General features: G+C 40.7%; 1 protein-coding gene and 1 pseudogene across 1 annotated transcript in view; both read right to left on the bottom strand.

Annotated features, from left to right (window-relative positions):
- LOC105492127 (branched chain amino acid transaminase 1) overlaps nt 1–24142 on the bottom strand; it is a 130538-nt gene that overhangs the window by 88490 nt on the left and 17906 nt on the right. The gene's annotated exons all lie outside the window — the stretch shown is intronic.
- LOC139356835 (dolichyl-diphosphooligosaccharide--protein glycosyltransferase subunit DAD1 pseudogene) lies at nt 1441–15226 on the bottom strand (annotated as a pseudogene).

Genomic DNA, 24142 nt, shown 5'->3' with positions numbered 1-24142 from the left:
AGTTTATTTAAACCATTTAATGAAGTTACCAGGCAGATATAAAAACTGGTTCAAAGAACAGGCATGTTTATAGGTCAGAAATGTTGAAATGAATATGCAAATGAAATTGGCTTCTTCCACAGTAGGGGAAAGAAGTTAACTGAACCCTGACCTTCAGAATTTACTTGCATGGCTACATGCAATAATTATTTTGCATTTCTATCAGTTATCTGTAAAATAACTCAAAACGATGAAACGATGTAAGACCCAATGAAAGGGCCCATGGAATCAGAATCAGATAACCTTAAAGGTTTGCTCTAAACAATTCAGTTTTCCACTGAAGTACAAATTTTTCCCTATAGTAAGTGTTATGCCCAGACCGTTTATTCCCCGAAGAAGACCACCAGAGTCCAGAGTCAAAGCTAAGCAGCAAGGATCTTTATTACAGGTTCGAACCTGGAACTCTCCCTCGCTCGTGAAACGAGACGGGCAGGAGAGCTCCCCCACTGAGCTCCGAGCAGTGTTATATAGTCTAAGAAAAGTGGGCATAGAGTTATTATACAAATCAGATATATGATTGGCTAGTGTTTGAACAAGGTGATTTGGCTAACTATGATTGGTTCCCGCCATTTCTGATATTTTGGTTCAAACTTTGAGGCGGGAGAGCAGGTTTATGGCAGCAAGAGTTTATCTTACTTAAACACGTCTTGTGACCTTGCCTCAGAACTTACAAAATCTCTGGTATGTGCAAAACAAAATCTCTGGTACGTGCAGAAAACCACGTACTCACAGAACTTACGAAATCTCTGGTATGTGCAAAGATTAGAGAGCAGAACAAGGGTGTAGCGGGTGGGGGGCGGGTACACATCTATCTTTGTGTCCTTTCATAAGGTAATATAATTTCTTCATTCAAGAAGTGCTATTAGTCAGCAACAGCTGGAATAAACCAGACATAGTAGTCACTGTACTTACTAGTTACCTTAAGAAGCTGTAGCTTTAGCAGTTTTCAATGTAGCTTAACCTAGGGGCAAGAGAAACCATTGAAAGGTTAAGGATTAGGTGGAGTATGCGGGAGTGGTGACAGAATTGAAGGTATTGGCTGCAGTTTGGAGATTGGTCTGGGTGGTGAGGAATGGATTTGGAAGAAGCTATTACAGAACCCATATACGAGATGATCCTTTTAGTAAGTTGGACTTGGCTGGTGGTTGGTAATAGAAGTGGAGAGAAACAGCCAGATTTCAGCAAGAATGGAGATAAGGTGGCAGCCTGGGCAACATGGTAAAACCCTGTCTCTGATGAAAGTACAAAAATTAGCCGGGCGCGGTGGTGTGTGCCTGTAGTCCCAGCTACTCATGGGATTAAGGTGAGAGGATTACCTGAACTTGGTGAGGTTGACGCTGCAGTGGGCCAGGATCACACCACTGCACTCGCCTGGGTGACACAGTGAGACCGCATCTAGAAAAGAAAGAAAAGAACAGAAAAGAGAAGAGAAAAGAAAGAAAAAAGAAAGAAAGGGAGAAAAAAAATGGATGATATAAGGTGGGACAAGGACAGAAGTACTAAGGAGGCCTCCTTGGATCTGACTTGCTCATCTATATGGTGATATTCACTAAGACAAAAGGAATGTTGAAAGAGAACGTGGTTTGAGAGGATAAGGAGAAGTCTGGTTTGGGTCCCATGAGTTCTTAAGTGTCTCCAAGACTGACTATGAGGGATCCGCCTATCTGAAGCTCAGGGAAGAGGTCTAGATTTGGAGGTATTATTGAATCATTGGCATAGAGGTGGTAACTGAAGCTATGGGTGCGAATGAGAATCTCTGTATGTCAGTTTTCTCCTCTGTAAAATGAGACAATAGCAACACTTCATGTTTGTCAACTGGGATAGATGAGCATTAGTATATGAAACCTATGTATATTACTTAGAACCATGCCTGATATCAGCCATGGATAGGTAAAAGAATGGGCATGGCTCTGTTTCCATTAAACTGTATTTGAAAAACAGGGTACAGAGCAAATGTGCTCTGTAGGCTGTAAGTTGCTTACTCCTGCTCTGTGTAGTTGCTCTAGTAGAAGCATAGGGGTGTCCCTCAAATGCATCCAAGTGATGATCACCAATGTCTATCCATTCTTGCTCCAAATACCCTGAAAGTTGCCATTTCTCCAACCACATTATCCCCATCCTAGTACCAAACAGCCTCCACGTAGCTCCTCTGACTCCAGCCTTGCTTCTCTTTAAGCCATTCTTAGCATGACAACCTGTGAAAATGTCTCAAAATGCAAATCTGAAGACATCTCCTCTTGGTCGAAAAACCTTCAAGGCTTCACATTACCCATTTGACAAGATAATTGGCAAGCTCCCCACCCATCCCAGATTCTGCCTTCTGCCTCTGACTCCCCAGCTCACCTTTTGCTATGCTCGTTCTCTCTCTCCCCCACCAAACATTTAATTTGTTTCAGTCCTTTCGGACATCAGGCCTTCTCACAGATGCCCAAATACCTGTAACATTCCCCTGCCTTTCCCAGGCATTGTCATCCTTCCTTGCTCAGTTCCTGTGCCATGTCCTTAGCAGGAATATCTCTGAACCCTGTCTAGGCTACAGTGCCTCCCTCTGCTGTTTATTTACATACAATGCTTGCCATTTCAAAATAATGGTAACATTTTATTCTAATCATTTGATTAATGCTCTTCTAATTTTATGATGGGAAATTCATGTCTGTCAGGCCTCTGAGCCCAAGCTGAGCCATCATATCCCCTGTGACCTGTGCATATACATCCAGATGACCTGAAGCAACTGAAGATCCACAAAAGAAGTGAAAATAGCCAGTTCCTGCCTTAACTGATGACATTCCACCATTGTGATTTGTTCCTGCCCCACCCTAACTGATCAACTGACTTTGTGACAATACACCCTCCCCGCCCTCGCAATAATGTACTTTGTGATACTCCCCTACCTTGTGAATGTACTTTGTACGATACACCCTCCTCACCCTTGAGACGGTACTTGTAATATCCTCCCCCGCCCTTAAGAAGGTACTTTGTAATATTCTTCCCAGCCTTGAGAATGTACTTTGTAAGATCTACCCCCTGCCCACAACAAATTGCTCCTAACTCCACCGCCTATCCCAAACCTATAAGAACTAATTATAATCCCACCACACTTTGCCGACTCTCTTTTTGGACTTAGCCCGCCTGCACCCAGGTGATTAAAAGCTGGAGCAAGATCCTGTCTACTACAAATACAAAAATTAGCTGGTGTGGTGGCAAAACACCTATAATCCCAGCTCTCCAGGAGGCTGAGGCAGGAGAATCACTTGAACCTGGGAGGCGGAGGTTGCAGTGAGCCGAGATTGTGCCACTGCTCTCCAGCCTGGGTGACATAGCAAGACTCTGTCTCAAAAATAAATAAATAAATTAATTATTGTTTTAAGGCCACAAAGTTTGGGGTGGTTGGTTATATAGCAATGTTAACCAAAGCAGCATGCAAACCTAACATGCTTATTTCACTATTTATTTAAAAACCTAGTAATAATAAGTCATGCCCAAAAATAGGGATAAAAAGGTGAGATAAACATGAAATAAGTAGTACTTTAAAATATCTTTCTAACTATGGTTATTTTATTGTACCAGCCCTAGCTAATGTCTCAGTATACACAAGGGCCTAGTAATCAGTAATGACAGTGACACAAATCCTTATTTTAAAGTCTTCTTAATGATCAAAATAGTGTCATCCACTGTTTGTCAGTTCTGATGAAACCATTTTTTTTTTTTTTAATCTCATGATATGGTTAATGGAGAACTTATAATAAGAACCGGGGCCAGACACAGTGGCACATGCCTGTAATCCCAGCACTTTGGGAGGCCAAGACGGCCGATTACCTGAGGTTAGGAATTTGAGACCAGCCTGGTCAACATGGTAAAACCTTGTCTTTACTAAAAATACAAAAATTAGCTGGGCGTGGTGGCCCATGCCTGTAAACCCAGCTACTCAGGAGGCTGAGGCATGAGAATTGCGTGAACCTCGGAGGCAGAGGTTGCAGTGAGACGAGATCACACTACTGCACTCCAGCCTGGTGACAGAGTGAGACAGTCTTTAAAAAAAAAAAAGAAACCGAAAAAATATTAGTTATCCTGAAAAACATGACACATTTCCTTGTTTTACATTACTAATATTTTCATTATTATTATTAATATTTCATTATTCTGGCTTTATCCCTTTAAATTTGTATTTATGCTTGTTTTGACGGTTTTTTGCAGAAATCTCTTAAAGCCAATGTCCCTTTTGCAAAGATTATCGATTAACACTAGATGACACAATCTGTAACTCTCACACAAACCGCCACAAATGACAACCCTCTGGAAGAGAACGAATGCGCAGGGCTGCGTTCATGTAGGCGACCCTGTGGGAGCGGGAGCTAGGCCCTCCTCTCCCCTCAGGACCCCGCTTGAAATTTGTGACAGTGTGGCAGGGTGACACGCAGAATGAGCACATGCCAATCTATGTGAGTTAAATACAAATACAATTTAATTTTTCCCACATGTTACAGGAAAAACAAACATAAGTTCTTCTGACATTCCAGTGGAGTCTGTTGCATATCTCAATATATACACACCACGATGAAACCCACTCTGCCAGCAGACAAAGTGCAAATTCCTGAGCTTAGTCTGTGGGCTCCTGCACTTTCTGAATCACCTGACTCCCCCTTCCCTCCCCACCCCTCCTCCTCATTTGCACTTCCCAGTTTTCTTCTGCACAGGGAGGAAACCCTAAGCGTGGCAAGCCTCTAGGTCATCTCCAAGTACCTTAAAAAGGAGTGACAGATGGACAGAGAGACAAACACTTGAATATTCTGGATAAAAAGATTAAGAATTTCATTTCCTGTCTGGAAAACAATTAAGCTTATAATTTTGCATTTTGCAGTAATAGAATCGCTTAACTTCTGAGAGGAGAAATTAATCCTAATTAAATGAGGGTAGTTTTTTAAAATCCAGACATTATATACTGGATTGCTTTGGAGAACATTTTGTTTTACACCAGTACCTACGTAGCTTTTAAGAGTTCAGGTTAATCTATGCTGAGGAAATTAATAGCAAAAAGAACAGGCCACAATCAAGACAGAAAGGATTTAAGTTTTATTACTGATTATTAAGTGCATTATTTATAGTAGAATCCACAACATACGCCCATGAAAATAAACCAATTCTAGTAAATACATGGTAAATATAAAAAATGAGAAGAGGACCTGGAGCGGTGGCTCACGCCTGTAATCCCAGCACTTTGGGAGGCCGAGGCAGGCAGATCACAAGGTCAGGAGATCAAGACCATCCTGGCCTTTCCTTTTACAACAAGAACCGGATGCAAACCCATGAGCTGGGGATGACTCACTCTATTCCCCAACAGACAATGCCCAGGACAAAACCCAGAGCCCCCTTAGTATGGAGAGTCATGTAGAGCCATGTAGAAATATGACTGGATAAAAAACGTATGGTCTAATGCTAATAGACTGGGCAGGGAAATCCAGCCCAGCCTGTCTGTCTGGACCCTCCTCGCCTCTCTGAGCATGCATTTCTTCCTTCTGGTGCTGGACCCTCTCTGGAATGGGGGTCTTATAACCTACAGTCAGACAAGGTGAGTCAGATAATTTCTTTATGGCCTTACACAGACAGGCAGGGGGTGGGGGAAGTTAGAGTACTATTTTTAGGTTTTATGGTTGGTTTTGGGGAAAAGGGGTTGGGTTTCTATGGCCCACCTTAGGGAAGAGGGATTGTAGTCTCGATGGCCAGCCTCAAGGGAGAATGAAGGGTCAGAGACAGGAGAGCAGGAGCCCAACATTCCCCAGTTGAGAAACTGGGTTGGTAGATTATCTTTTTTTCTTTTTTCTTTTTTTTTGAGATGGGGTCTCACTGTGTTGCCCAGGCTAGAGCACAGTGTCATAATCTCAGCTCACTGCAAGCTCTGCCTCCCAGGCTCAGGCAATCCTCCCACATCCACCTCCCGAGGAGCTAGGACCACAGGCACACGCTACTGTGCCCGGCTAATTTGTTGTATTTTTGGTAGAGACAGGGTTTCACCATGTTGCTCTGGCTGGTCTCGAACTCCTGAGCTCAAGCAATTTGCCCACCTCAGCCTCCCAAAGTGCTGAGATTACAGGTGTGAGCTACCGTGCCTAGCGGGTGTATTATTTAATAAGCCATCGAACTAGTCTTGCAATCGTGAGAATAGGCCAGTCCAATTAAACGGTTAACAGTTATCTCTCATTTCAGGCAGTGGTGTCGCAGATGGGCTCCCACCAAAGTCAGGCCTCTCCATGAATCAAGCAATCAGATATTTAAGAAAAGGCATTTCTATGAAAACAAAAGAAAAACAAAGATTAACATCTGAAGTTGTCGATAAACTAGTTTTCCTAGAGTCTCGGAAGTAGCTTCAGATTGCACTGGCAATCTGACAGATATTTCTGGATTATAGTTTGAATCAGGTGTTCAAGTAAACTTTCTGAGTAATCCATACATCAGCTGATATGAACACTGCTCATATATTAAGTTGCTGTCATTATTTCTTCCAAAGTTTATATCAAGTTGTCTAGCTAAAGCCTGTAGGGCTTGGTGATTCCAAGTCAGAAAAATAGTAGAAAAATTGGGAAACATTAGTTTGGAGACTCGTAACCAGGAAGGAATTCAGGATTCAGTCCAAATTGTGGGCAAATAATAAAAACTCAAAAAAACAATGGTCAGGACTAGAATCTAATAACAAGTATGGTGTAATTTTCTTCTGAAATATAATTTCATCTTCTACAGTCATCCCAATTTTTACCACAAAGATAATAATAATAAGACTAACTTATTTGCAAAGTCAGTTTAGTCTCTGACATGATTATCTGCTAAAGTGCAGTAAGAATGGTGATTTACCATAAAGGCTCTCTCTTTTTTTTTTTTTTTGCTTTGATTTTTTTATTTATTACACAAACTGAGTTTTCAACAAAGGCAGATTAGCAGGACTATAGTTGTGAAAACAAATCTGAATGTAGACATTCGTTAAACTTAAACTAAAAATCATTGTAGGATAAAATGTCCAGCAACTGAAAACTTTTCTGTGATATATACAGAAATGATATCGATGTAAATATTTTCACATAAACAAAAGCAAAGATCAAGAAAAAAATTCAATATCTTGGTGGGCAACAGAAATACACAGATTAAAAAGGTTATTTTTATTTTACTTCAGTGCTTCTATTGAGCACAACTGTCAGAGCAATAGGAATTACATAAATCTTTACATTTCTTCAGGGAATTACATACAATAAAGACACCTCTCTAGAAGAAAATATAATATTAGCATCATTAGACTCCTGAAAGTCATGACTTTCAATTAAATTACTCTTTTTGCTCTACTGTGAAGCCACATGCTTTATCAGAATTTTGCCAGTTGAAAGAAAATGAAGCTAATACTGGCAAGATCCGGCAAAACACAGGTGGCAGCAAATTAGGCACAATGAGGTGTGGATTTTCCTCTCAAAGTGGATTACCCACACCTAGGAGATAATGACTTGCAGCGCAAAACAAACATTGTGGGATAAAACAGACGATATTTAAATATATTTTCTGCAGGGATGGCTCTTAAGTTGGCTTTGTTGGAACTTTTTCATAAGGAATCTCAGATTAAGACTTTTGAAACCTCTCAAGGGCCAGGCACAGTGGCTCACGCCTGTAATCCCAGCATTTTGGGAGGCGGAGGCAGGTGGATCACCTGAGGTCACGAATTCAAGACCAGCCTGGTCAACATGGTGAACCCTCATCTCTACCAAAAATACAAAAAATTAGCTGGGTGCAGCGATATGTGCCTGTAATCCCAGCTACTCGGGAGGCTGAAGCAGGAGAATCGCTTGAATCCAGGAAGCAGAGGTTTCAGTGAGCCAAGATGACACCGCCACACTCCAGACTGGGTGACAGAGTGAGATTCCAGGTCAAAAAAACAAACTCTTGAGGCAATGAAACCAAGGCAAGGATTCACCATCAGACTGTGCCTATAAAACCTGTATGAATTGGTGAATTTCTCTCCTTTCAATGTCTCCAGAATATCTTGAGGTTCCTGACATTCTTTACTTATTGCAAAGTTAGAAACCCTATAAAGGAATTGTGTGGGCAAGGTACCAGGCCTGTCTTTTTCCAAGTCAATATACTGGCTTTAAAAAGTCAACATCAATCCCTCGAAGCAGTCTGGTTACATTCAAAAAATGATAGTGCTGTGAAAGCCTTGGTAAAATAACCACTGTTTCCAATGTGTCCAGTTACAAAAGAAAATAGGCTTTTTTTGTTTGTTTGCTTTTCGTTTTTTTGTTTGTTCGTTTTGAGACGGAGTCTCACTCTGTCGCCTAGGCTGGAGTGCAGTGGTGCGATCTCCGCTCACTACAACCTCTTCCGCCCAAGATTCAAGCGATTCTCCTGCCTCAGCCTCCCAAGTAGCCGGGATTACAGGTGCCTGCCACCGTGCCTGGCTAATTTTTATATTTTTAGTAGAGACGGGATTTCACCATCTTGGCTAGGCTAGTCTCAAACTCCTGACCTTGTGATCCACTGGCCTAGGCCTCCCAAGGTGCTGGGATTACAGGCGTGAGCCACCGTGGCCGGCCGAAAATAGGTTCCTTATTGAACTTATGCAAATAACTATATTGCCAGAAAATAAGAACACTAATGAATAGTTTCCAAATTCTGAAGAATTCAGGTAGAAAGAAAGGTAAATGTTTCCATTTTGCCCACAGAAGTATACTTTACCCCAATGCTGTAAGCTATAAATATAGCTCAAAAGAAAAAAAAAAATGTCCTTGAGTCTGGAAAACAAAACATAAAAAAATCAGTAATGTTTCAAACAAAAAGCCCTTTAAAAAAATAATTTCAGTCCTTCATCCACTTAGTCCCATGTAATTCTCATTCTCCTTGATGTTGGGTTAGCAATCTGCATAAATGCATCAGTTTTTCATTAGAGCTTTGGACTTTTTCTGTTTGTTTGTTTGTTTTGAGACAACGTCTCACTCTGTTGCCCAGGCTGGAGTACAGTGGCACCATCTCGGCTCACTGCAAGCTCCGTCTCCCAGGTTCACGCCATTCTCTGGCCTAAGCCTCCTGAGTAGCTGGGACTACAGGGGTCCACCACCACACCCGGCTAATTTTTTGTATTTTTAGAAGAGACGGGGTTTCACCGTGTTAGCCAGGATGGTCTCGATCTCCTGACCTCGTGATCCACCCATCTTGGCCTCCCAAAGTGCTGGGATTACAGGTGTGAACCATCTCGCCCTGATGAGCTTTGGATGTTTTTACCTAGTCCAAAGGTGTGATCTCCAAAGTTATCAGAAACCTGTATTTAAGACTACTTGTCAAGGTTCTTTTCACGAATTTCCTTGAAGACACAGCACTCTAGGATTTGCAAAAGGCTTTTAGAAAAAAAAAAAAAAAATCAGAATAAAGCAATTTACTGTATATACCATGACATATCAGCCTTTTATTTTTATTTTCATTTTTTATTTTTGGAGTAATGTGGAACTTTTTAATTTGGAAGGCAAAAGGTTACACTTAATTGAAGGCAGAGGTCAGGTTAATAAATGTTCGTTACAAAGTTGTTCTGACACAGAGAGGGAACTTCTCTGGGCTCTCCACTTGCGTACCAAATCAGAGTTGGTAGTAAGTACAAATCTGAAGAAAATCCATGTGTCAAACAAGCTGCTATCTCAAGAACTCTTATGCAGGAAAATCAAAGTGAAATTTGTTCCAGTCTCTTACTCTTCAATTAAATAAATGGGAATGATTCAGCCCACCAAGTTCATGACGATAAGGTGCAAGATGGTACTAGCAAAGAGAAAGAAGCAAAGTCTCACTCCAAGGAGATGCCTTCGAAGTCCACTTTGTTCTGTGGGTTCACCTGTATTCTCAGGCAAACTGCTACGATGAAACTCCCCACACAAGATGTGAAACCCAAGAGGAAAGAGTTGAAGGGGAAGGTCCCCATGAGAAGACACTAAGTGAATTGCAGCGCCCTAGTCAACAGTATATACAGCAGGTATATATCCAGCAACTTCAGACACTGCAGAGTAGAGCTCAAGTACTCTTCTAAGAACCATCAAGTGACTGACACTACCGGCACTGACATGAATGGATGCAAGGTACACCAGCCAGCGCTCCCTAGGCTCGTAGAGGACCCAGCAACTACACCGAATGTCCACATCAGATTTTTAGGGATCTCATACAATGTTGGAACACATATTAACAACATATCCACACAAATATAACTCAAAGAAAGTGTAACACCATTTCTTAATTAACAACGCTTCCTGTATGATTTTAACATACCAAATAAGCCTCATGTCTCTCTTGGACTTCCAGGGGTCCTATTTATTATTAACAACATATGTTAATGTATTATAAGATTATGTTCAAGTTAGGGGCAAAAATACATAATTTTAGAATTTGAAATTTGATTTTAGGAAGTATATCAAATATCAAAAGTTTAAAACCCTTGCTATCAAAATAAGATTTAAGACCCATGTTCAAAATAGAATCACAAGTCACTGTGACCTGATCGAGGACCTGGAAATTGACTGGTTTCCTAACATCTTCCTGTCCTGTGTACTTCTCTGGAAAGTCTTCCTGTATCCCCAAGAGCATGAGTTTTGCATGGTAGAGATGCTAGTTTAACACTGCATGTAATAGGCTAGTTATGACACTTGATTATTACCCTGCTCCTTTATGTATCAGCCTCCCCCTGTCTAGGCAGTGACTTCATTCTCTTTGGGTTTCCAGTGCTTAGTACACAGTCAGGTAAATGTGTGAGCCTCAATAAATATCTACTCAATAAATTGATTGAATATATTAATCTAACATGTTTTTGCTTAAATTAAAAATTGATCAGTGGGTTGATATATTTTATAACACATGCATACACACATACGGAGAGACAGAAAGAGAGAGAGCAGAAAATAGATACCAGCATAAAGTCAATTGTGTTAGGCACAAAAGAACCAAATTAGATTTTAAATATGGCTATTGATTCAGGCTACTTACTGAACTGCCTTTATCTATTTATGAGATTCTTTGCCTTTTCTCCTAACTTCCTCACATTTCTGGATAGACAGTGAAATGTCCCCAGGACTTTTCCTAAATCTTATTAAGCCATGAGTTCTGAGCTCATTAGAAGATTTTGTTTTAAGCTCTAGCTCCATTGTCCAGCTGGGTTTAAGTTCTAGCTTTATTATCAGATAGATAATTATCTAGTATCTAGTAGATAAAGCTTGGGTAAACCACCTAATGTCTCTAAACCCCACTTTAATGTCCCTGAACCTCAGCTTCCTCCCCTATAGAAGTCAAAAGGAAATGCAAACTACTGAACAGAATATGTCATGGTTATTTGTTCTAACATAAGGTTATCAAGCTTATAGGTAGACCCTATAACACACCAGTAAATCACATAGACTCTGGAGTGACATTGGCAGATTTAATTCCAGCAATATCACTTACTAGCTTTGCAAGGTTTATCTAATTACTTACTGATATGGGTTAGCTATGTCTCCATGCAAATCTCATCTTGAATTATAGCCCCATGTGCTGTGGGAGGGACCCAGTGGAAGATAATTGAATCATGGGGGCAGTTCCCCCATATAGTTTCTGTGGTAGTGAATAAGCTCACGTTATCTGATCGTTTTATAAGGGGAAACCCCTTTCACTTGGTTCTCATTTTCTCTTGCCGCCACCATGTAAGAAGTGCCTTTTGCCTTCCGCTATGATTGTGAGGCCTCCCAGCCATGTGGAACTGTGAGCCCATTAAACCTCTTTTTATTTATAAATTACCCCGTCTTGGGTATGTCTTTATTAGTAGCATGAAAATGGACTAATACACTTACCCTCTCTGTGCCTCCATTTCTCTATCTGTAAAATAATATTAATAATAGAGTTTTTATGAGGACTCAATGAGACAAATCATGTAAAGCCTATTTTAGCATCCAGGAAGATCTCAATCTATGTCAGTTATAATTGTTAAGTTGAAGATTTGTATTAAGTGTGTGGGCCTTTTGAGGTAATACGGCCTGTTTGGAAGCTGAGTTATTTATAATTTTAGAGAGAAGAATGAATCCACCAGAACTCCACCTCTCTATAAACTGCACTCTATGGCATGGCTTAATTAGAGGCCTGCTGCAGGGCTGAGAAGTAATGCTTGACCTTACATGTTCCATAAATCCTCTTGGCAAACTGACCACTCCAGATTTTTATTTTTACTTTCATTTTTTATTTTTGGAGTAGCATATTTTATTTTTTGAGTGCTTCTACCACTATACTAAGAGAGGTTGTTTCCAGAAAAGCTCTCAAACTATTTTTCCTCTGCTCTCACACAAAAACAATCAACACAGAAGACTTCTGGACCCCAAAATATATGGGGATTTCTCCCCAGCAGGAAGCAAGCAATCAGTTCTGCAGCAGACACAAGCTAGGTGTCCTCCAATTCAGCTCCAACACTGTCTACCCAGAGATAGCATCAGATCCCACAAGTTGAGGGCTCAGTCCCACAAGAGCATCCTGTCCTTCCAACCAGTCATAAGTTCAGGTCTCTGGAAGTTCTGACCAACAGGCTTCAAGGTGGGGTTGCCATGACCCCCTCTTCGAGTTTGATTAATTTGCTAGAGTGGTTCACAGAACTGAGGAAGACATATTTACCAGTTTATCACTCAGGATATTTTTTAAAATACAAATAAAAGCCAATGAAAGGGATACAAGAAGGTCAAAGTCTGGAAGGGTCCTGCGCACAGGAGCTTTTGTCCTCGTGGAGTGGGGATGTGTCACCCTCCCAGCATGTGAATGAGTTTTTGTTTACCTTCCCATGATCCTCCACGTGTTCAGCACTGGAGATTCATGGGAAGGTAAAAAACACTTCTTAGAAGCTCCCTGATCCATTCCTTTTGAGTTTTCATGGAGGCTTCATTACATAGGCATGACTGATTAAACTACTGGCCATTGGTGATTAACTTGACCAGCCCCACTGTGAAGCTATCAGTCAACACTAACATACAAAAAGACAGCCTTTGGAGATTCAAGGATTTTTAGTAATCGTATGCCAGGAAACAGGAACAAAGACCAAATACATGCATTTCACAATATCACAGGGACACTGGCTTTTTTGAGGCCTTTCCTCAGATCACTAAAGCAACATACAGGAAAACCAATTTTCTACTAGGGTTCTTTAGATGTTCAGACTTGGCGTGATCCTCCTGTGAGTTAAAATGTACCTCCTCCAAAAGTCTGATTCATTTGTCTCTCTACTTAGAAAAAACTGGTATGGAAACTCTTTTTCACCAATGATGATGACAGGCATTTTTCCCAACAATGTAAGCCCAATATATTCCAGCCTCAATTTATAAGACAGATACAGCATAGGATCTTTAATACACATATCTAGGAAGATCTCTGAATTACTTAATAAAATATTCGGGAATATTCCATCCACTCCAGAGCTGACAAAGAACAACAGTTATAGAAAAAATAGCTGTAGAGGCAGTGAATATTTAAGATGGGTTGGTACCTTTCGTTTTAATAGCTTCTATTAGTCACAACTTGTTAAACTGTAACATTCCTTTCTAAATCTGCTTCCTGCTCCTTCCTCACTTCTGTAATTTTCTGCAGTAGAATATGTAGTACATACTGGCTCTACAAATTGCCAGGTGCACATCAAAGGAAAGCATGAAAAAAATAGTAAAGAAAAAGTAAACCTTCCAAAGGATTTCATTGTTAGATAAGAAAACTAGCACACATGCGCACACATACACACACACACATACACACTTTAAAGAAAGAACGAGGGGTCCTGATAAGCTGGCACATAAACCTGTTGTTCCCATCAAATGAATCATCAAAGATTTGAGAGTTAATTTGAGTGAATGTGTCAGTATTATTCCAACAAAGACATAAGCATACACATAAACAAAAGATTTTTTTTTTTTTTTTTAGACAGGGTCTCATTATGTTGTCTAGGCTGGAGTGCAGTGGCTGCTGATAGATATGATCATAGCACACTACAGACTTGAACTCCTGGGCTCAAGCAATCCACCTGCCTCAGTTCCCCAAGTAGCTGGGACTACAGGCATGTGCCACCTTGCCCAGCTACAAGATGTTTTTTACCTGAAGAGTTAATATAATCCATAATAATAACCACCCTCTGTGTAACTCATCCTACATCAGACCCTTAGTTTCACACACATTTCACCACATTTTTCATACTTGAAACAACCCTATAAGGTAGATATCATTACGATAGCAACCCATTTTACAGATGAGAAAACTGGAAGCAGTTTGGTGATTCTCTAAGATGATGCACAGGACTCAATACTTTCAACTATAATTTATTACAGTATAAAAATTATGGCCAGGCGTGGTGGCCCATGCCTGTAATTCCAGCACTTTGGGAGGCCGAGGCAGGTGGATCACAAGGTCAGGAGATCAAGACCATCCTGGCCAACACGGTGAAACCCCGTCTCTACTAAAAATACAAAAATTAGCCGGGTGTGTTGGTGTGCGCCTGTAATCCCAGCTACTCGGGAGGCTGAGGCAGGAGAATGGCTTGAACCCAGGAGGCAGAGGCTGCAGTGAGCCGACATGGGGCCACTGCACTCCAGCCTGGGAAACAGAGTGAGACTCCGTCTCAAAAAAAAAAAAAAAAAATTTTTTTTACAAGGCAAAAATCAGCAAAAGGAAAAGGCATGTGGGACAAAGGAAATCAGACATGGGCTTCCCAGAGTCCTCTCCCAGTGGAGTCACACAGGATGCACTTAACTCTTCCAGCAACGAGTTGTGATAATGCGTGTAAAACATTACTTACTAGGGAATCTCATTAGACACTCAATGCCCAAGGTTTTTATGTGGGGCTGTCATGTAAACACTCCTACCTAGCACATCCTAAAATTCCAGACTCCCAGAAGGGAGCAGATGTGCAGCAGAAACTTCATTGTTTGTACAAATATTTTAGGCATCGGGAGCCATTCTTCTCAGGGAATGGTGAGAACCTTCCAGAAATTCAAGTTCCCAGACACCAGACAAGGGCCAACCTTGCAAGCCTTTCTAAGACTAGCAGCCTCAGGCCTACTTTAATTCTTTTCTACACAGGAGAAGCCTGAGAAGCCTTGGTCAACTGTGCAGAGGCAGAGGACGGGGCTGTCACTGAGCAAGGGACATGAAGCATTCAAGTGTGTGTGTGTGTGTGTGTGTATATACACACACATTATATATATACACATTATATATTTTATATATATTATATATACACATTATATATACATTTTATATATACATTATATATACACATTATATATACACATTATATATACACATTATATATTTTATATATACATTATATATACACATTTTATATACACATTATATATTTTATATATACATTATATATACACATTATATATACACTTTATATATACATTATATATACACATTATATATACATTATATACACACATTATATATATATTTTTTTTTAGACAGGGTTTCTGTCTGCCACCCAGACTGGAGTGCAGTGGTGCAATCTCAGCTCACTGCAACCTCTGCCTCCCGGGTTCAAGCGATTCTCCTGCCTCAGCCTCCTGAGTAGCTGGGATTACAGGCGTGCACCACCATGACTGCCTAATTCTTTTGTTTGTTTTTTTGTATAGATGGGGTTTTGCCATGTTGCCCAGACTGGTCTCAAACTCCTGAGCCCAAGTAATCCTCCCACCTCGGCTTCCCATAGTGCTAGAATTACAGGCATAAGCCACCATACCCGGCCTTCAAGTATATTTCTTATGTTCACATCAGAGAGAAGCAAACTGAGTATCAAGAAGATTGATTGCCTTGACTGAAGTAACACACCTGCAGAGGGAGAGCTGGTTCTAGAACCCAGGTCTTCAGACCACACAGGGCACTTAACAAATATCAGAGTGAAAAGCAGAATCTGCTCAGTCCATTCCCTTCTCTGCCATTAGTGAAGATACCGATCAATCAATTTAATTTTTATTCATACACTATAAGGATTTATTAAAATCAAACAAAACAATACAAGTTGATTTTTCACAGGTGACTTTTTAATCTGCATGATGGCATGATTATAGCACTAGACATTTTCAACCGATTATGTCGATAATATACATTCTCATTTCCTCCCTTTTTTTGCCCCTCAGTTTTCTGACCCATCCTCCCTTTTCTAGAGTGAGAAGACCATAAATTACCAATGATTTACTGAAAAATACTGCCTTTGAGTAATTCTTAGTAACTTGTAAGAAAATAACAGTAACAAATTATAACGAGAGGAGGGAGAGAAAGAGAACCCCTTCTTTACACAAGAATGCTACTCAGTGCCAAGAATGATATAATTAGATCCATTAATACTAAAGTCATCAGAAGAAAGGTTGTCAGAGAATGGGATATTTACACAGCCTCAAGTCTTGTGCCACAAATTACATATTAATTTAAAAGGAGAAAATGTCCCTTTACAAGGGTGAGAAATGGTGGCCACCACCTTCACCAAGTGACCAAACTTAACATGACTAATGCAGGAACCAATGCATATCATGTGTCTCCTGATGCAAGGCAATTACACAACCTCACTTCAGTGGTATTCTTGCCAAGAAGTAGAGCCTGGCTCTAATCATAAAGATAAAATTAGAGAAATTCAGGATGTGAAACAGCCCATGAGCCTGAATTATTCAAAACAGACAATGTCATTAAAAAACAATAGCAGCAAAAACACACAAATATTGATCCATATTAAAAGAGACATAACTATGAAGAGTAATGTGTAAACAAAACAAACACATTTTGAGGTCAACTAGGGAAAAATTATATATGAACTAGATATGACGTGATCTCACTGAATTAATATTAATCTTCTTAGGTGTGCTATGGAGGAGAATGTCCCATATGAAGTATTTAGATAGGAAATATCACAACCATAATTTATTTTCATATGATTCAGTACTTGGGAGAAAGAGAAAGCATATAGAAAGGTTAACCATTGGTGAAGCAGTTGATAAATGACAGATTCAAAAACCGTTGTTTTTTGAAACAGTAGTTCTTTCATCTCTACAGTAAGTGTGATGGTTAATTTCATGTGTCTACTTGGCTAAGCTATGGCGCCCAATTGCTTAGACAACACAAGTTCAAATGTTGCTGTGAAAGCATTTTTTAGATGTGATTGCCATTTAAATCAGCAGACTTTGAGTGAAGCAGATGGCCCTCAATGTGGGAGGGCCTCATCCAATTAGTTGAAGGCCTTAAGAGCAAAAAAGAAGGAGGTTTCCTGAAGAAGGTATTTGGCCTCAGGACTGCAATTGCAATAGATACTGTACCTGACCTGCCCTGCAAATTTCAGATTCATGACTGCAACATCAACTCTTAGCAGAATTTCCAGCTGACCAACTTGCCCTATGGATTTCAGACTTGCCAGCTCCCACAATCACGTGAACCAATTCCTTAAAATAAATCTCTTTCTTTCTCTCTCGATCTCTTGATAGAGAGCTAGAAAGATTATAGATATAGATAAAGATATAAATATAGATACAGATATGCCCTATTGGTTCTATTTCCCTGGAGAACCCTGCCTAAAACAATAGGTTTGGAAATTGCTAAATAAAAAATTGCAGAGAAATTATTTTTAAAATCTTCACTTGTCTGTTAAATGTGGGACAGAATAATTTTTAAAAACACAAATCATCTCCAAACCCCAGTTCAACTATAAGTTACAAGCTTTTCTCCCTGATTGAGATTTATATTTGAAGCAATAGTCATTTGCTCTGAGTTAAATTTCACCTCTTGGATGATAATGAAATGAGTAAAAATCAAGTTATAAGATGCCTATAACCCCGGCTACTTGGGAAGGTGAGGTGGGAGAATCGCTTGAACCCGGGAGACAGAGGTAGCAATGAGACGAGATCGTGCCACTGTACTCCAGCCTGGGTGACAAAGTGAGACTCTCTGTCGAAAACAAAAAAAAAAAAGAAAGAAAAGAAAAAAATCAAGTTGTAAGAGAGAAAGAGAAGAATGCAAGGTGATCTACATAGACAAGCTACATAGCAATGCTTGTAGGAAAAACCTAGAATGTTATTTTTCCTTAAAAATCTGCCACTGGCTCCAGTTAAACATGGCAGACTGAACACATGAACCTTTCTCCACATCTTTTTAGATATTCACCTAAACTAATACCATTGTCTTTTAAAGTTTAATCCATAAGAGAAAGAGAATGGGAAACATGGTAATGAGTGACATTAACATTTTGAAAGTTAGAAAGCTGATAGCAGAGAAGGAACTAACTCTGTAGATTAGAAAGAACTGAAACTGTATTGCACAAAGAAGGAGATACTGATGAGAAGCCACCTTTCCCTCATCTCAGAGAGGCTCAGAATAGAAGATCCAGGTGCTTCCAAAGGGAAGGCTGAAAAAAGGGACTTTTGATGCCAATCTATATAACCATTCATTGAATGAAATTGTCTTGGGAGAGTACGACCAGGAATAGTTTTATTTTTCTCTCATTACTGCCCTTCATACCCACTTTCAAAAATCTACCATCCCCATCTGGAGATGATCACACTGATCCTATTGAGTTTCCAGTCACTTTTAAGTATTAGGAAAATCTTGCTGCAAGTACTTAAAAGACCAGTATGATCTGTAATAAAACTTCAACCTCACATTGCATTCAATACTTTACTGTCTGAGCAGCCACCACCACCAGCCCCCAACAAGCTGAGGTTGGTAACATCTGTAAAAGAAAACAAAATTTCAAAACTCTCTAAAATTATTTATTATGCCAAGGGAGAAGTTAAGTCCTGGAAACTGATTCACATAGCATGTTTGCAATTCTGCTTCTTAGGTTATGGATTCACTCTCTTCTCATCGTTCTAGTTCTGTAAATGACTAGGAGAGACCAGAGACCAGACCTTCCCCCTTCACTGATCTTTGTTATGGATTAATGGATTAACTGCCTCCTTTATTGCCCTGTACCTAACTCACACCAGATGACACAAAAGACCCCGTGGGATGAGCACAGTAGCTCATGTCTGTAATCCAGGCACTTTGGGAGGCTGAGGCAGGAGAATTGTTTGAGTCCAGGAGTTTGAGACCAGCCTGGGAAAAAGGGGGATCCAGTCTCTATAAAAAATAAAAAAAATTAGCCGGGCATGATGGCATATGACTGTGGTCCCAGCTAGTCAGGAGACTGAGGTGGAAGGACTGCTTGAGCCCACAAGATCAAAGCTGCAGTGAGCTGTGATTGTGCCATGCCAGCCTGCAATACAGAGTGAGACAGTCTCAAAAAAAAAAAAAAAAAAACAAGAAAAAGAAAAAACAAAAATACAAACCCATGACTGTCACACTTTAAGTGCTAAATGGTTTTTGTTTTGTTTTGTTTTGAGATGGAGTTTCACTCTTGTTGCCCAGGCTAGAGTGCAATGGTGCAATCTCAGCTCACCATAACCTCTACGTCCCAGGTTCAAGCAATTCTTCTGCCTCAGCTTCCCGAGTACCTGGGATTACAGGCGTGTACCACCATGCTGGGCTAATTTTTTTGTTTTTGTTTTTGTATTTTTAGTAGAGATGGGGTTTCACCATATTGGCCAGGCTGGTCTCGAACTCCTGACCTCAGACGATTCACCCACCTCAGCCTCCCGAAGTGCTAAGATTACAGGCGTGAGTCATCGCTCCTGGCCTGTGAAATGTTAAATACGCCTTTCCCAAATGAAAAAGACCACCTTGACTAATCAGATCATTGTAAGTAGGCATTAAGCCTTACACAGAAAGATGTTGAAATTCTGTTAAGCTTACCTAAACTTTCTCTATATAAACCATCCCAAACTTCTACAGTTCAGAACACTGACTTCCATTCTTTGGGATCCATGTTTCCCTAGCACTTGTCCTTAAACTTTGCACTTGAATAAACTCTCTTTAAACTAGATTCTGATCCTTTTGATTATTTTAGGTTGGCACATCCAACAGAAATGGGGTTCCTGTTTTTTCAGCATTGGAGCTCAGGACACACCATCCCAAAATATGACCAGAATATGCCACATCAGATTATACTTATTTGACATATTTCCAGTTAGTTATTCTGAGACACTGTAGACACAGGAGTAGCTCTGAAAAACTGTCTTTTTGTAAACAAAATTGATATCTATAAAGAAAAAAACTTTGATAAGAATCTCATCAACCAGGGAAGATTTTATCATCAGGGAGAAGACTGGACATCCTGCCCAGGTAGACCTTGTCACAGGCTATTACTTATTCTTCTGATGGGGGACTCTGAGACAACTTTTATCACCTGAGAGACTTTTAATCTGCATAACAAGACAACCTATGCTTGCTATACACTTCCTCTCCTCACCCTCCTACAACCTGTCACCTCCTCCCCTCAATAAGCCCCAAGCCCTGATTCCTTTTCTATAGCTCAGGAATACTACATAAACTTCAATCCTCTGGCCTTTCTTTGAGTCTCATATTTTACAGGACTCCCATGTGTATGCACAAAATACATCTCTGTCTTTTCTCCTATTTATCTTTCTACTGTCAGTTTACTTCATTAACTCATTTATGAAAAGGGTAAAGAAAGTTTTCTCTCTCCCACATGACTTTCCTCTCCACTCCCCAGCTGCTGTTTCCAGGACTCATGAAGTTAAGTGTGGATCATGAATTAGAGGAAATGGTTAACAATCTCATTTGTCCGTGACCATTATAATCTGGCACGGGGGACCCTCTCCTATGGCAAATGCCCAAATTCTGGCTTTCTATTGCATCATGGTCACTTATGGATTCTTTACAACCTTCCCTCCCCCTTGTTCCCACCTCCAATGGAGACCGCTGCCTTGCATAGCCCCACTGCAATGATGCACATTCTGTCTCACCTCTAAGGATTCTCCTTCAACCCCAGCTCTGGCATTATACCCTACACAGCCTCTGAACCCTGGGGTCTCCTTGCCCCAGCAAGCAGCCTTCTTAGACAGCGTCCTTTTGAGGTGTTTCTATGACACCTTTCCTCAGAGTTCACATAGTTCATGACATCTTTGCCCTACTAAATTCTGGAACTGCAAACTGCACCCACCGAAGACCCATCTCTTGACTCTAACCACAGGCAGCACCAGCCAGCCTGGACTGTCCCAGGGGAGAGCTGACACTGCTATGTCCCATACACCAGTGGCACAAGTCAAGTGTTCGCAAGCTACAGATCCTCTAGGCAAAGCACTTCTCACTTAATTTTTAGTGAATGCTATGATGGGAGAATGGGAGAATCACTTTTTTACCTCTTCCAGGGTAAAGAAGTTTCCAGAAATGCCAAGCTCTCCTTGATTGGCTGGCAATTTTTTATTTCCAAATACTCTTATTTCCTTTCTGTTCAATCGCCAGTCTTCTATTAAATATAAAATGGAGATAAGTTATAGGCTAAAGCTTGCAGAATTAGTTTAGTCATCCTTTAGATTTGTCAAACGTGTTTGGAATTTGGCATCCCTCTGTGCTCAGCACTGAAGTCTCAGTGGAACAGAGCCCTTTTTTTCTTTTTCTTCTTCTTTTTTTTTTTTTGAGACGGAGTCATGCTCTGTCGCCCAGGCTGGAGTGCAGTGGCCGGATCTCAGCTCACTGCAAGCTCCGCCTCCCGGGTTCACGCCATTCTCCTGCCTCAGCCTCCCAAGTAGCTGGGACTACAGGCGCCCGCCACTTTGCCCGGCTAGTTTTTTGTATTTTTTAGTAGAGACGGGGTTTCACCGTGTTAGCCAGGATGGTCTTGATCTCCTGACCTCGTGATCCGCCCGTCTCGGCCTCCCAAAGTGCTGGGATTACAGGCTTGAGCCACCGCGCCCGGCCCTTTTTCTTCTTCTTCTTTTTTTTTTTTTTGAAGTGGAGTCTTGCTCTGTCACCCAGGTTGGAGTACAATGGCACAATCTCAGCTCACTACAACCTCCGTCTCCCAGGTTCTGGTGATTCTCCTGCCTCAGCCTCCCAAGTAGCTGAGACTACAGGAGCCCACCACCACGCCTGGCTAAGTTTTTGTATTTTTAGTAGAGACAAGGTTTCATCATGTTGGCCAGACTAGTCTTGAGCTCCTGACCTCAGGTGATCCAACCCCTCAGCTTCCCAAAGTGCTGGGATTACAGGTGTGAGCCACTGTGCCCGGCCCAGGATGCTATTTTTTTAAAGGATTAATCAGAAGAAATATGAAGAGTAAAATTTTAAAATTCAAGAGAAAGGTTGAAAGATAACATTGATGAAGTCTTTCTCCCACCTCAAAAATTGGACACTAGGAGAGAAAAATTAAATTAGAGGATCAATCAAGGACGTCTAATATTAAACAAATAGAAGTTTAAGAACGAGAAAAGAGGGAAAGCAGAGGAGAAGAAATCAGTAAAGATATAGGAAAAGAAAATTTTCTAGGATGAATGACTAAGGACCCATGTTATGATAAAGTTCCCCAAATTAGCAATAAAAAGAGACCCTGAATACCTCAAGGAACAAAAAATAGGTTACACATAAAAAGGACCTGAAATACGAGCCCCTTTGGACTTCTCATCAGTAACACAGGAAACTAGAAAACAGTAAAGCAATTCCCTTAAAATTCTGGTGAAAAACCATTTCTAACCTAGGATATTATTCAAAATCAAGTATTAACCTAGAGCAAAAGTAGAACAAAAAGTCAGGCATGTAAAGAATCAAAACATCTACCTCTCATGTGCTCTTAATCTAAAAACAACTGGAGCATATGTGCAACACAAATGAGGAAGTAAGTAAAAAAGAGAACACCACAAGATTCAGAAAACCGGGGATGTAACACAGAGAGAGGGTAAAAGATGCCAAGAGGAAGTCTTAGGCAGGCAGCTGTGCAGCTGGCTCAGACAGAAACCAGCACAAATTAGTGCAAGAATGAGAATGGTGGCAGAAAGAGTACAGAGAAAAAAAAGAAAACGAACTGTCAGATACATCTAACCTAAGCAAAATTACATTGAGAGGCTGTCAGGAAGTTGGGAATTGGAAACAATTCATAACAAATATGCAGTAAGTAAATAAAAGGAAATAATGCAGGAATTAACTGCAGGAAAAACAAAATGAGGTATAAGGGGAAAAAAATGTAACCACAGTACACTACTTGACTTGCCAGTGACTTTTAAAAATGGAATTCCATCTGCTACTCAAAACCTCTCAGGGGCATTTCACCACATTTAGAATAAAATCCACACTTACCAGGACTAAGGAACTTCAATGACGTGACTCCACTCCTGAAATCCCCCCTCTTGGATTATCCTCTGGGAAGTTTCATTTGCTGTTCCATACGCATGGGACACACTTACCTCCAGATCATGGTACTCAGGTGTCAGCTGAAAGTTCACCTTTTCTGTGAAGCTTTCCCTGACCAGTCAATATAAATTAGTACCAGTTTCTCTCAGCTCTGTAACTACTGCATCATTTCATTTTATTCATATTGCATCACTGATTGAAAATATTTGATATGTTACTATATGAGGATAAATTATAATAATATTAGTTAATACTTACAATACTTACATACTACTTATTTCAGACCGGACCCTGTTATAAGTGATTTATATTTGTTTTTGGTTCTTTGTTGCAGACAGAGTCTCTTTCTATCGCACAGGCTGGAGTGCAATGGCACAATCTCGGCTCACTGCAACCTCCACCTCCTGGATTCAAATGATTCTCATGTCTCAGCCTCCTGAGAGGCTGGGATTACAGGTGTGTGCCACCACGCCTGGTTAATTTTTTTGTTTGTTTGTTTTATTTTGTTTTGTTTTGAGATGGAGTCTCACTCCATTGCCCAGGCTGGAGTGCAGTGGCGCAATCTCGGCTCACTGCAACTTCCGCCTCCCACGGTCAAGTGGTTCTCCTGCCTCAGCCTCCCGAGTAGCTGGGACTACGGGTGCTCAACACCACGCTCCGCTAATTTTTATATTTTTAGTAGAGATGGGGATTCACCATATTGGCCAGGCTGGTCTCAAACTCCGCCCACCTCGGCCTCCCAAAGTGCTGGGATTACAAGGGTGAGCCACCACGCCTGGCTTTTTTTTTTTTTTTTTTTTTTGTATTTTTAGCAGAGATGGGGTTTCCCTATGTTGGCCAGGCAGGTCTCAGGCTTCTAACCTCAAGTAAACTTCGGGCCTCCACC

Source organism: Macaca nemestrina, chromosome 10 (genome assembly GCF_043159975.1).
Source record: "Macaca nemestrina isolate mMacNem1 chromosome 10, mMacNem.hap1, whole genome shotgun sequence".
In the NCBI taxonomy this organism is placed as follows: Eukaryota; Metazoa; Chordata; class Mammalia; order Primates; family Cercopithecidae; genus Macaca; species Macaca nemestrina.
This window is presented reverse-complemented; position numbering and strand designations above follow the sequence as displayed.